Here is a 13,898-nt window from a genome sequence, read left to right as displayed (position 1 = left end):
AAAAAAAAAAGGTGGGGCACCTGGGTGGCTCAGTTGGTTAAGCATCCAACCTGGCTCAGGTCATGATCTTAAGGTTTATGAGTTTGAGCTCCACATTGGGCTTGTTGCTGTCAGTACACAGTCTGCTATGGATCCTCTGTCCCCCTCTGCCTCTGCCCCTCCCCCGCTTGCACTCTCTCAAAAATAAGTAAACATTTAAAAAAAACTATAAAAAGAACCAAATGTTCTATTCTAGAAGTAAAATATTCTTTACTACCATACTATTTCCTATTTTAGCATTCTAAGAAAGTATTCTAGAAGCAAAAATACAATATGTGGAAAAAAAATGAAATTTCCCTGAGTGGGTTTCAAAGCATATTGACAATGACAGATGAAAGAGGCAGTGACCTTGAAGATAGATTAGTAGAAATGATTCAAACTGAAGAAGAGAAAACAAAATTGGGGGAAAAAATGAAACAGCCTCAGGGACAAGGGACAATGTCAAATATTTTACCATTTATCTAATTAAGTCTCACAAGAAGAAAACGAGTGGAATATGAAAAAATACGTTTGATAAAATAACGACTGAAATTTCCCCATATTTAGTAAAAACATAAACTTACATATCCAAGAATACCAAAAAATTCCAAAGAGGATAAATATGAAGAAAATGACAGCTAGGAACATCATAGTCCAATAGTCCTCAAAAGATGAGCCATGGACGTCTAGAGACATTTGAGATATTTTGGTAGAGTCTTGCAAGGTCAAAACTCTTCAGAATAATATGAAGAGAATATGTACCATTTTCACTGGTTGACATTTACACTAATGAGGCAAAAGCAATAGTTGGTCAAACTGCTGCCACCTTACCACGAATCGAGGCAGTGGTACCAGACTGTAGTAACAGTCATTATCCTCTACACCACCAGAAACTGATTTAAAAAACAAGAAAAGAAGAAAAAAAGCCAGTTTTATTTTATTTATTTAATTAAAAAAATTTTTTTTAATTTTTAATTTTTTATTTTTAATTTTAATTTTATTTTATTTTTATTTTTTTATATTTATTAAAATAAATATATTTATTTTTATTTTTATTTTTATTTTAAAAAATTAAAAAAATTTTTCAAGTTCATTTACTCTTGAAGGAGAGAGATAGAACGCGAGTGGGGGAGGGGCAGAGAGAGAGGGAGACATAGAATCCGAAGCAGGCTCCAGGCTCCGAGCTGTCAGCACAGAGTCCAATGTGGGGCTCGAACCCACAATCTGTGGGATCATGACCTGAGTGAACTTGGTTGCCCAACTGACTGAGCCACCCTGGCTCCCCAAAAGCCAATTTTATTTAAGAATGTGTTGATGAATCAGGAGGTGCCTGTCTTGATGAATCAGTAAAAATTATTAACTTGACTAAACTTTGACCCTTGTGTGTATATCTTTCTTAAATTAATAGACTTGATTTTTTACAGCAGTTTTAGGTTTACAGAAAAACTGAGCAGATGGCAGAGTTCCCACATACTCTCTTTTCCCTACTCACAGTTGCCCTATTTTTAGCATCTTGCCTTAGTGGGATCCATTTGTTATAAATGATGAGCGAATATTGATACATTATTATTAACTGAAGTCCATAGTTTACATGAGAGTTCAGTGCGTTGTAAAGTTCTATGGATTTTGTAGGTCATATAGCCACATTGCAGTATCACACAGACTAGTTACAGTGCCTAAAAATACCCTGTGGTCCACCTATTCATCCTTTCCCCCCTCCCTCAACTCCCTTGGAAATAACTGATATTGTATTGTCTCCAAAAGTTTGCCTTTTCCAGAATGTCATATGGTTGGAATCATCCAATATGTAACCTTTCAGATTGGTTTCTTTCACTGATCAATATGCACTTAATGCATTTAATGCATTTATGCATTTAATGTTCCATGTCTTTTCATGGCTTGATCATTTCTTTTCATTGCTGAAAAATAAATATCCCATTCTACTGATCTACCAGTTTATTTATCCCATTCACCCATTGAAGGACATCTTGGTTCCATCCAAGTTTTGGCAATTAGGACTAGAGCTGCTATAAACATTCATATGGACGTTTTCTCATCTTATCTGCATAATACCAAGGAGTGTGATTACTAGATTGTAAGGTAAGACTATGTTTTGTAAGAAAATGGCAAAATAGGGGCACCCGGATGGCTCAGTCAGTTAAGCCTCTGACTCTTGATTTTGGCTCAGGTCATGATCTCGCCATTCGTGGGTTCGAGCCCTTCATTGGGCTCCACACTGTCAGTGCAGAGCCCGCTTGGGATTCTCTCCCTCTCTCTCTGCCTCTCTCCTGCTCACACACATATTCTCTCTCTCTCTCTCTCTCTCTCTCTCTCTCTCTCTCTCAATATAAATAAATAAACCTTAAAAAAAGATAAAAATTCAAACAGCCCAATAGAAAACAGGCAAAGATTTAAACTGAGATTTCACAAAGGAAAATATAGGAAGCCACAAACACATGAATAAGGGCTCAAAATCACTAGTTAGTGAGACAGTGCTGTAAATGCATCAGAGTGGACAAAATAAAAAGACTGACAATACCAAATGTCAGTGAGGATGCACAACAATAGTAACTCTTAAATACTGCTGCTAAACTAAGCTGTGTGGAAAAACATGGAGGGATGGGTATGTGGGGATTGTCTGGGAAGGAGTATGAGTGAACTCTCTGAAGAGATGAAAATATCCCATCTTGTCATAGGGTTTTGGGTTACCCAACTATATTCATTTGCCAAAATTCATTGAATGGTACACTAAAGCTTGTGCTTTCACTGTATATAAAGCTTACCTCAGAAAAACACGTAAATAAATATTGACCTCTAACGAGTGATAGGCACACTAAATATTGAATGAAGTATACTGATGTCTACAACTTATATATTTTAACTTACATATTTTAAAATGCATTAAAAAATAAGATGGATTGATAGATGCATAGAGGGATCAACAGATGGTTGGATGAATATGTGATAAAGCAAATTAACTGCTAATTGTAGAATCTAAGTCACGAGTATACATGATTCACTGTACAGATACTTCACTTTTTCAATATATTTGACAATTTTCAGAATAAAATGTTGGGGAAAATTATGCATAAAAGGAAATACAATTGACTTCAGATGTTGAAACTCTGGAATATTTTTCAAGTTATTTTATTATTTTTTTAAATGTTTATTATTTATTTTTGAGAGAGGGAGAGAGAGAGACAGAGCGCAAGCAGGGGAGGGGCAGAGAGAGAGGGAGACACAGAATCTGAAGCAGCTCCAGGATCTGAGCTGTCAGCCCAGAGCCTGATGGGGGGTTTGAACCCACAAGCCATGAGACCACGACCTGAGCCAAAGTCAGACGCTTAACCGTCTGAGCCACCCAGGAGCCCCAAGTTATATTTAATGGTGCAGAATAACTTTACAAAGAAAAAGTGCACTTTATGTTTTTTAAAACTTCCTACCATTTCCATGAAAGCAGAAAAAAATAGGTGTTTTTTCCATCATAAATTAATCAGGGGAAGATAGCTTTCTATATAAACATCCATTATAAGTGTAAACTTTAAATTATTTTAATAAGGATAAATTACATGAAGCACAGTTTCTTTGAGCATTCATAGCACATTATATGGATTGCATGAGTCCGATTTTAGATGTCCTCAAAAGCTTCATAGCCTAATTACATCATAGCCACTGAGTGGTTGCAGGACTTTATTTACAAAATGTAACCTCTCTATTAGAGACATCTTTAAAAAGGATATTAAAATGCCTGACTCGCTTCAGAAATACTGTGAAATAAAATAAAATGATGCATACAAAGGCACCTTAAAAAATTAATGATACGAAGTCTGCTGAAATGTTATTAAAACATTTTCCTCTCTTAATCCATGTTGAATGCTGGCCTTTAGAGCGGCATGAATATTACTCTAATGCATTTGTCGAAGAACTGATTAAATCTGTTGCAGTCTTTGTGATTATAAAATCATTGCTCTTACGCACTTAATTACCCTACTTTTGTCTATTCAAGAAAAAAGGAAAAAAGCTCTTATAGCTACAGGGATCTTGCCTCACTTGATTGCTTCCAGAGGGCCAGGCAGTAAAGTACTGAAAAATTGTGCTTTCTTTATTAATTGGGGATAATTAATGCTGGTTAATCAGAACGTGCAACTTCCTTTTTCTTTGTAAAAAGGCAACTAGATTCTGGGCTGCAAAGTGACAGTTCCATTTCAGGGGAAGTCCTCTAAGCTGGGACACAGAATGCCAAACTCTCATGCTTCACTGGTCCCATTTGCCCATCTAGGCAAAGCTAGATGAATTTTCTGAAATTGAAATTACATCCTTCTCTGTTATTGACTAATTCCCTGATCGCTCGTACCTATTCGACTTTTAACCTGACTCTAAAAGCCAGAAAAATTTGGGGGAAAGACTGCTAACTCAAAAATCAAACAGAAAAAACAAGTCGTAACCAATTTTTCCGTAAATCCATTACTTGACTTTCTTCTGAGCCACCAGCTCTCTTTGCTAGAGTTTAACGTTGTTCTCGTGTAAAAAAAAAAAAAAAACCTACCAAGCTTGAACTCAGATTTTATTTTACCCCTTGCCTTTATATTAAAAGAAATAGAAAATTTTTCTAAGAAGTGTTCTCATTTTTAAAAATTAAAACAGAAACCTCTAGTTTAAAACTTTTGCCTTAAATCAGCTTATTTTATAAAGGAAGTCCTATTTTTGTAGAGACCTGTAACATAATCAAGTTTAAAACCACAAGGAACTTCTTTTCTTGAGTCACTTTTTCTTACCAAATAGTGGTTCTTACCAAGTGGTTTCCTTTCAGGGCACATTTTACTCACTGATTACAAACTCCTAAAAACAAGTGGGGTGTGTGTGTGCGTGTGTGTGTGTGTGTGTGTGTGTGTAGCCCAACATTAGAAACTCACCTGCAATTAAACTGGTTCCTACTTGGCTAAACACCCAACATAGTCATAACCAGGAACTGTCATTAAAATATAGTGATGTTGTATGTTCTTTTTAAAAATATATGGTAACTGACTTTTTTAAAAGTTTTTATTAGTCTAATTAGAAAACGGGATATTTTCCACACATGGACATAATTCTACTTATTCTGTAAATTGGTAGGTACTCCTTTTGAAGTATTTGAATTAATCTATTTATATATTATCCCCTATGATAAATTAGAGAAGTGTTCTAAATTATTCAGTCCCTCCCTCTGCCACGTGAACTTCTAATGAGGATTATTTCCCCATCTCATTGATCTTGGGTGCAGTAATGAATCAACTTGCTTTGGCCCACTGCATAATAGCAAATGTGAGTACAGGCCTTAAATAAGTGGCCTGACTTGGCTGCTTATGCATGGTGGTCCACCAGGAAAAGAATGTATCTCAGGTAGTTAATAGGATTATGAAAACACATGGAGCACAACTGATCCCAACCTGAAGCTTTGATACAAGCCTCACTGACCTGCCATGGAAATCGAGCTGTCCTAGCTCATCTACACACCCATGAACAAGGGAAAATAAATGCATGTTTTTGTGACCCACTGAGTTTGGGGGCTATTTGTCACTCAGATCTTACACAAAAGCTGACTAATATATTCCATAGTTTTGTGTGTTCAATGGCATAGACATGGTGATAAGCGACTGACACAGTCATATCCTTATATTAACTCTGGGTCCCCAAATCTGCAATGACCAGGAGCTTTGGAGACTCAAATGATCATGCAGGTCCCAATAACCAGTGTTTCTTGCCACCATCAATGGGAACCCTAGGCCAATTGGAAATACTAGCTAATCTTCCATAATGAAGTTGGAGAAAAAGAAATAGAGTAAAGGAGCCAGCAAAAATGTGTGAAAGCTCCAAAGATTCTGTAAGAGTTCAAGAGAAATAGCAAGAGCAGAGAAGAAGGTATGTATTTAACCAGGTAATCCACCTTCCACTCCACTGGCCAAACAATCAGTGATACAGTCCAGCTCTGAATTCTCTCTGAAAGTCACAGGGCCTGAAGTGTTCCCCTCTGCCAGCGTCTCCTCTCTCTTCCTCTCTCTGCAACTAGCTACATGAGTACTTCTTCCATCCAGAGCTCAGGGTACTGGGAACAGGTATCCCAGAGAAAAGGAGATGGGTTTATGTAGTATCTTTTTAATATTTCAAAAATCTGCTTCTGGGAAGCTTTTCTTCTCTGCAGTCTCTCTCTGATTTTGTTAGAGGAGCAGCACAGGAAGGAATAAGAAGTTGGATACATCCCTGAGATGCTTATTTTCAGAGAGGGGCTATTTACTTTCACATTTGCATATTCTAGCAATAGATCTGTTTCTATTGGTCAAGGTTCATGATGCAATTCTTGGCAACAGTCCAGAGGAAAATTAATTTATATAGTTTTAAAGTGAGGCATTGGGCTACTATCTTGATTAATTATCAAAATGTTCTCCCATCTTCCTATCATCAGAATAATTTCAATGTATTTCACCTATAAATAATTTTTAGGTACTGTAAGAATTTTTCCTATGCTTACAAACTAGTGAGTCTCAACATTTTTCTCCGTTCACACTAATGACTTAAAGCTATTTCCACGAGGGCCATCTAGATTACACAGTGTTTTTTTTTCACAATCATTATTTGTAATGGCCGCCTAATCTCATTGAGTGGATGTACCATAATCTGATTAACAATTTTCTCTTGTTGGATTTTAAAAATTTTTTTTAATTTATTATTTTTGAGAGAGACAGAGCGTGAGTGGGGGAGGTGTAGAGACAAAGGGAGACACAAAATCTGAAGCAGGCTCCAGGCTGTGAACTGTCAGCACAGAGCCCGACGCGGGGTTTGAACCACGAGATCATGACCTGAGTTGAAACTAGACCTTTAACCTAGTGAGCCACCTAAGCACCCCTCTCTCATTGGGATTTTTAAGCTGTGACCAACTTTTTTGCTATTACAAATAACTTTCCTGTAATGGATTATGAACTTATGTCATATATTTTTTTAACCTTTTGATTATTTCTTTAGTACAAATTCCCAGAAGATTCTTTGGGGCCAGAGGATATGAATACTTTAAAATCACTTAATAGCTATTGCTTAAAACGACTTCTAATAGACTTTTGTAATCGCAATGATAATGTATGAGAGGACTTGTTTTACTCTTTCCTAACAAATATTGAATATTATTAGGAATGTTGCTTTGTTTCATAGCCAAATGAATGGAAGAACAAAAGAACTTTATTGTCATTTTCATTGTTACTTTTAATTTATTATTTATTTTTTAATGCTTATTTATTTTTGAAAGAGAGAGAGAGCGTGAGCAGGGGAGGGGCAGAGAGAGAGGGACAAACAGAATCCGAAGGAGGCTCCAGGCTCTGAGCTGTCAGCACAGAGCCCGACGTGGGGCTCAAACTCACAAACTGTGAGATCATGACAAGACACTTAACCGACTGAGCCACCCAGGTGCCCCTTCATTGTTACCTTTTAAATTAAAAGTGAAATGGGACATTTTCCCATGTTGGTTAACTAGATGATCTCCTCTTCTCAATATGTAAATAGATACTATATTTTATTATACCACAAAAGTACTGAAGTAGCTTTCAGGTAGTGCCTATCAATAATAAAACATATGCTTATTGTTTCTTTTTTATGTGGATCTCTATGTGTATTATTCTACAGATTTGTATACAAACCTATTCTCACAGAATGGGTATGTAAGTTGGGAGCATTCTTTAAGAAAAAAAAAACAGAGCAATGGCAAAATCTTTCCGAAAAAATAATTGCTAGAACATTTTATCAGCCATTTACCTTGATCCAAAAGCATTGAGTTTATAGAGGGATCTAATCAACTTAGCAAATCAGCCAAAAACAACAGTACATGACAGATCAAATTCCATTTGAACAAACACCTCACAGAGGGCAGAAGTGGGACCAACAGAGAAAGGCTGAGAGGAGACAAGATTTTTGCTAACGATAGGAAGAACTTTCTAGCAATTAGCTCAAACCCAGATCATGACCGGGCTGCCTGGTGAAGGAGCAAGCTTCATATCACGCTGCTCCAGCAAAGACGGTGTGAGGTAGTTTGGGATAACGCACGGGTACGAGGGAGGCCTGGCGCTGAGAGGATGGATGGTGTGGAAGTCCCTTCCGGCTCTATTTTCCCTAGCACGGCCTGGCCCTCTGGGGCCCAGGAAGAGGGGACCGATTGGTATAGGACAGAGAAAGAGGAAGAACCTGTCCTTCTCCTCTTAAGGCGGGGCTTCCCCTTGCCAGAATTTTGAAATAGTCAGACTTTACCTTGGGCATCTTCCTACTTCCCTTCCTGTACTTTAGCTTTACCATCTCCTCCACACCTCGGCTGCCCCCATGCTGAAGGGGCCCTCACCACCAAGCAGGACCACTCCCACCACATTCCTCCATGCTCTCCAACCATTTCCAACGTCCCATTCTTTTCACACAGGTCGCCTCAGCTAGGTGTGGACCACTTCACTCTAAAATGTGAATGACCAATAGCCCATGACCTTCCCAGCCAGATATGAGTTTACAAAACACGCCGTTTCTAAAACCAATGGCATCTTTAACTGACAACACGTAGTAAATTAAACTCTAATCAGTAGCCCTCCCAGAGTTCGAATCCAAGCTCCATTACTTACTGTATGGTGAACTCGAAGAAATCACGAAGCTACCCTGTGCGTCAGTGTTCTCATCTGTAAATGAGGAAGATTTATTGTTAAGGGAAATGTTGGTTGCTATTCTCCCCTTGGGCCATCCTCCCCACAGAGGTGTGCACAATCATGGATTTCCTGCTGTCTTCCTTCTGTCTCCATTTCAATGTCCATAACCCACAACCTGTGGACTGGAAGGTGAGTATCTAAGCCAGAGTTCGGGTGGCTGAGATCCCTGTGTAAACAGAGGGCTTCCACAAGTTCAGCTGCTCCTACTCTCCCTTTCCATTTCATGGTTTCCTGCCATTACATTGTTTACGTTTTCCCCTTCTATTTTTTTTTTAATTTTTTAAACCTATTTAAATTTATTTTTGAGAGAGTGAGAGCAGGGGATGGGCAGAGAGAGAGGGGGACAAAGGATCGGAAGCAGGCTCTGCGCTGACAGCAGAGACCCAGATGCGGGGCTCAAACTCACAAACCATGAGATCATGATCTGAGTCGAAGTCTGAAATTTAACCAACTGAGCCACCCAGGCGCCCCTACATTTTCCCCTTTTCTTAATGTTCCTTTTGTTATTTTTGTTTGACTGATGGTTGGACTGGGGTGTTATATTTTTATATGTAAGTTTGCTTGACTTATTTTCAATATTTCTGATGTTCTAGTACGTATATTTAAATACCTTTCCTCTTGGGTAGCATGAAGACTATAAACCACAGATTTTGTAAAGTCATACTTCTGTGTCCACTCATCGTTACACGGTTTTTAACTTCCACTTGATTTTCTCCTTAACCCAAGAGTTATTTAGTAACATGTTTTTAATTTTTTTTTTAATGTATGACTTTGGTGGGTATTATTATTGATTCAATTTGTGAAATCTGACTGCCTTTGTATTCTTTAGGCACTAGAAGCCCAGCAGCCATGGGGTTGGGGTGGGGGGCGCCTGGGTGGCTCAGTCGGTTAAGCGTCTGACTTCGGCTCAGGTCATGATCCGACAGTTCCTGATTCAAGCCCCGCATCGGGCTCTGTGCTGACCACTCAGAGTCTGGAGCCTGCTCAGGATTCTGTGTCTCCCTCTGTCTCTCTCTCTGCCCTTTCCCTGCCCTTCCCCCACTTAACGCTCTGTCTCTTTTTCTCAAAAATAAACATTAAAACAATTTTTTTAAAAAAGAAGGCCAGCGGCCATTTGGTGGCTCTGTCTTCTCCAGATCTCCTGTCTCTATATTGGTATCTCTATAAATGATGCTAACTCTCAGAAGTTTATACGAGGTGCAGATGGGCTATAAATGAAAGGATGTTTCATTATATATATTTAAAAAATTGATAACACAGTACAGTGCTTTCAGTAAACGACAGCAACAGGCACCCATTTAAGTGATATTCCGCCACAACAAACCAACTGTGTTCTCTTAATATGGTGAAAACTGATGGAACCTTAATTAAAACAAAAGAATGCTAAACGAGAAAAATAAAAATCATCGTGTGTGTGTGTGTGTGTGTGTGTGTAATGCAACATCTGTGCAGGTAAAGCACTTATCTTCACACACTAAATTAAAATTTGGCAATGTCTCCTACTGGTTTAAGCAAGGGAAGTTTAATTATGTAACTGTTGTTACTTTTATAACCGCATTTGGGAGTTCTCTGCTGATTATAAGATTGCCTTATCGTAATGAGAGAACAGAGGTGACATCCTCCCCAACTGGGCCAGTTGTTTACTTATTTAAATATTTATCTTTTTCCCACAGGTACCAGAGACCAAGTCAGCAGTCGTGTTACTGTTAAGATTAAGAGAACATAATCAACCTTATAACTGGGTCTTAAAAGGTGCCCAGAAAGCACCGGTCTGGGGGTTTCCCAAGATTCAGAACTTTCAGGGCTAAAGTGGGGACAGTCCCAGACTAACCAGAACAGTGGGCTGCCCTAACTCTTTCCCAAGAGTAAACTACAGCATTATCCTGGGCTGATCTTAGCAGCCAGCAGACTAAGCTAACTCCTTGGCTTTGTATGATTTAAGGGCCACCAGAAAGGCCATTCTGCCCTTCAAATGACCCTCAAACTCTAATAGTGCTGTCTTTCCTGACCTGCCATTTCCACCATTCTCCTAAGTTATTCCCTCACATATTTTTCTTTTCAGCTGGAATTAGACATCAAAAACCCAGGCATTAGCTCTAAAGGCCTTTGTTGCAAAGCCCAAATCTGGAAAAGAAGATGTTTTTAAGACTCTCTTCTCATCTCACAGCCCAAGGAGTCCTTTGAAAAGCATTAACATCCAGGGTGGTGCAGGTGACACAGAATTAATTCCAGGTTTCCCTCTGTATCCTCAGCTTCCTCGCTTCTGTATCCTCCCTCAGGCCATCAGTCTCTTTGTTCTATCACCGCTCCCCCCCCCCCCACCCTCGTATAACAAACCCTCTCCCAGAACTAGAGGTCATAGGTGGATTTACACTACAGCGTAAGGTGTAGAATAAGGTTTAGGCCTTCATAAAGTTTAAAGAGTTATTTCTTCGGAGGACACATGCTTTTTAAGTGGGCGTAAAGCCTCTGTTTGTCCTAAGTCAAAGATAAGAGGCACAAAGTAGGAAATTCCAGCAACAGGCATGAACAGCAGAAAATCTGCAATGGCCACACAGTCACTTAGGCAAGTAATCTCCCTGGCCCGCAGTCATACAGACAGTGAAGTAATCTCCCTGCCCATCCAACATTTGTTGAGCACTTACTACAAGCCAGGCACACTGGACTACTGAGATCAAGGAGACAGCAATTCTACCCACAGGCCCCGCTGGTCCAGCGCTGGGGAGACACATGTGCAATAGATGTGTACTGTATAGACGTGTGCCTGAGGTGTGCTGGGAGCAGGCAGGGGGAGCCCTGGGTGACACTACTCAGGGGAGTCAGGGGTTGCAGGGACAGGCACGGCGAACACAGAGTTTAAGCCCACAACACCTGTGCTCCTAAAACCTCCTAAAATTCTCCCTTGACCCAACCTCCCTCTGAAACTGAGTTTTTGAACTCAAAATATCTTCTCTGACTACTAAAAACCTCTAAACATAAAAGTTGGAAGAAAAAATATATAAATTATGTACAATATATAAAATTGAAGTAAATTTCATAGTGTAAATAATTTATGCAATTGTAAAGGAATCACTAACTCAATAAAAACTACTTTTCTGGGGGAATAATGATTCAAAAACCTAAATAAAAGGAAAGACTTTAGCTTTTGTAGATAATGGGCTTGAGGTTTTTTTTTTTCTTTTAAGTTGCTTGGCTTTTATCTCTTTCTGTTTCATTTCCCAGAAATAAACACTGTTTCCATTCCATTATTTCTACTTTCCAATTATATGACATACTAAGTGAATCATCTTTCATGCTTTGTCTCACAATTAAAGCTTTCAACCCACATTCCCCCTTCTGATTTTTATAGATCAGAAATTTAACTAATTGAATTAAGGGGAGGGCCTAAGTTTGTTACTACTTTTTTCAACAGCAGAGCTTGGCACCTTCTTTGAGAAGCACTCCACATTTTCCAGGAGCTCATGGAGATGAATAAACCTGACATTACCCACCTCCATGGTATCAATGGACAAACCAAGACTCATCAAAGGTCAGCTGTGAATGGAAGTCTTGGGTTGCAAGAAGAATCACTCAGGAAAGTTGGAGACCCTTCACCAAACCTCTTGGTCAGACACTGTCTCCATATGTTTACTCAGATGGCAACCCTGAGCACAAGGGGTTAATTAAATCAAAAAGAAGAATTACTCATTAGGGAGAAGTGAAAGGTGACGTCACCTCTAAGGTCCCTCACAAGTCTAAGATTCTGTAAAATTATTTTTCGGGAAGTTTGAGAACCTTGATTTGATGGTTCTTGCCTTCTGCCAGTGAACCATGGATTACGAGTAGGTGCCTCCTTCCATCAGTTGTCCCGCAAGGAAACAAAGGACTGACCCAACTCTTAAATCTGGACTCCCCACTACAGCTGCCACCCCAAACCAGAAATCAGCCCCAAGTTTAACAAACACTGAGTGAGCACGTTATGTATACAGGCTTGTAAACTAGGTCCTCAGCGAGTTTTTAGTAGTTGGGAACACTGAAAAATTTAAAACACCATGAAAGTTAAAAAAAAAAAAAAAAAACTTTAATGTTTACTTATTTTTAAGAGAGAGAGAGAGAGCAGGCGAGGGGCAGAGAAAGAGGGAGACACAGAATCTGAAGAAGGCTCCAAACTCTGAGCTGTCAGCCCAGAGCCCGACACGGGGCTCGAACCCCCCGACTGTGAGATCATGACCTGAGCTGAAGTCAGACGCTTAACCACCTGAACCAGCCAGGCGCCCCTAAAACACCATGAAAGTTTAAAAAAAATACGACAAAAAGATGTCATCTGAAAGTCTTGGACAGTGATAAGATGAACAGATAGTTTACAAGTCCAGCACTGTTTACTAACTGTGTGACCATGAGCCATTATCACTAATCCTTTACCACATCCGTAAAAGGGGGCTTTAATAATTCTTTCCTCATAAAGCTGCAGTGAGGATTCAGCGAGGTGCCCATGCTACATGCTGAACAGGGCCTGGCATAGAGGAAGCTCGACTCCTCCATTTGACCGTCTGGACACCTCCCTTCTCTTCTCCACCTCCCTGGGGGCTGCCTTCTGCTTGGATTTGGTCACCTGAGGGCACCAGGGAGGCAGGAGAGGGAAGATGAGATATATACACTATGGCTCTCTACCTGGAGGGTCATCACAGGGCTGCTGAGGTCTCTCGACAGGTAACCTCAAAGCCGAGATGAGGTGACCGTGCCTGCCTTGGGTTGCCCCTGTCCATGGTTTCCTACGCACTCCCTGTGGCACTGTGAATAGTCCCTTTGTTGACCTCTCCTCAGGTCACCCTGCTGGGGTGCACCATGGGATAAAGTAGCTGTACGGAGCGGCTGTGATTTTTCTTTTTTGGAGTAGAAGTTTAAGCACCAAACAAATTATAATACAGACACTGCGAAATACACACTGTTATGCAACTAAACTCCCCCACCCACAGAAGGTGGTTGGGATACTTCAGACCATTCCCTATTCTCAGACCTCTTCATTACACGCCTCAGGAGTAGCTTTCTCTTTGGGTAAAAGCCTCCGGTCACTTACGGTTTCCCCAATTTAGAAAACAACAATAACTGGGGCGCCTGGGTGGTTCAGTCGGTTGGGCATCCGACTTCGGCTCAGGTCATGATCCCACAGTTCGTGGGTTCGAGGCCTGAGTCGGGCTC

At 39.9% G+C, this 13,898-nt stretch overlaps 1 pseudogene; it reads right to left on the bottom strand.

The window, feature by feature from the left end:
- The window catches only part of LOC106968165 (splicing factor 3B subunit 4-like), a 46,438-nt pseudogene that overhangs the window by 32,071 nt on the left and 469 nt on the right, over positions 1 to 13,898 (bottom strand).

The sequence above is a fragment of the Acinonyx jubatus genome, chromosome D4, assembly GCF_027475565.1.
Source record: "Acinonyx jubatus isolate Ajub_Pintada_27869175 chromosome D4, VMU_Ajub_asm_v1.0, whole genome shotgun sequence".
In the NCBI taxonomy this organism is placed as follows: Eukaryota; Metazoa; Chordata; class Mammalia; order Carnivora; family Felidae; genus Acinonyx; species Acinonyx jubatus.
This window is presented reverse-complemented; position numbering and strand designations above follow the sequence as displayed.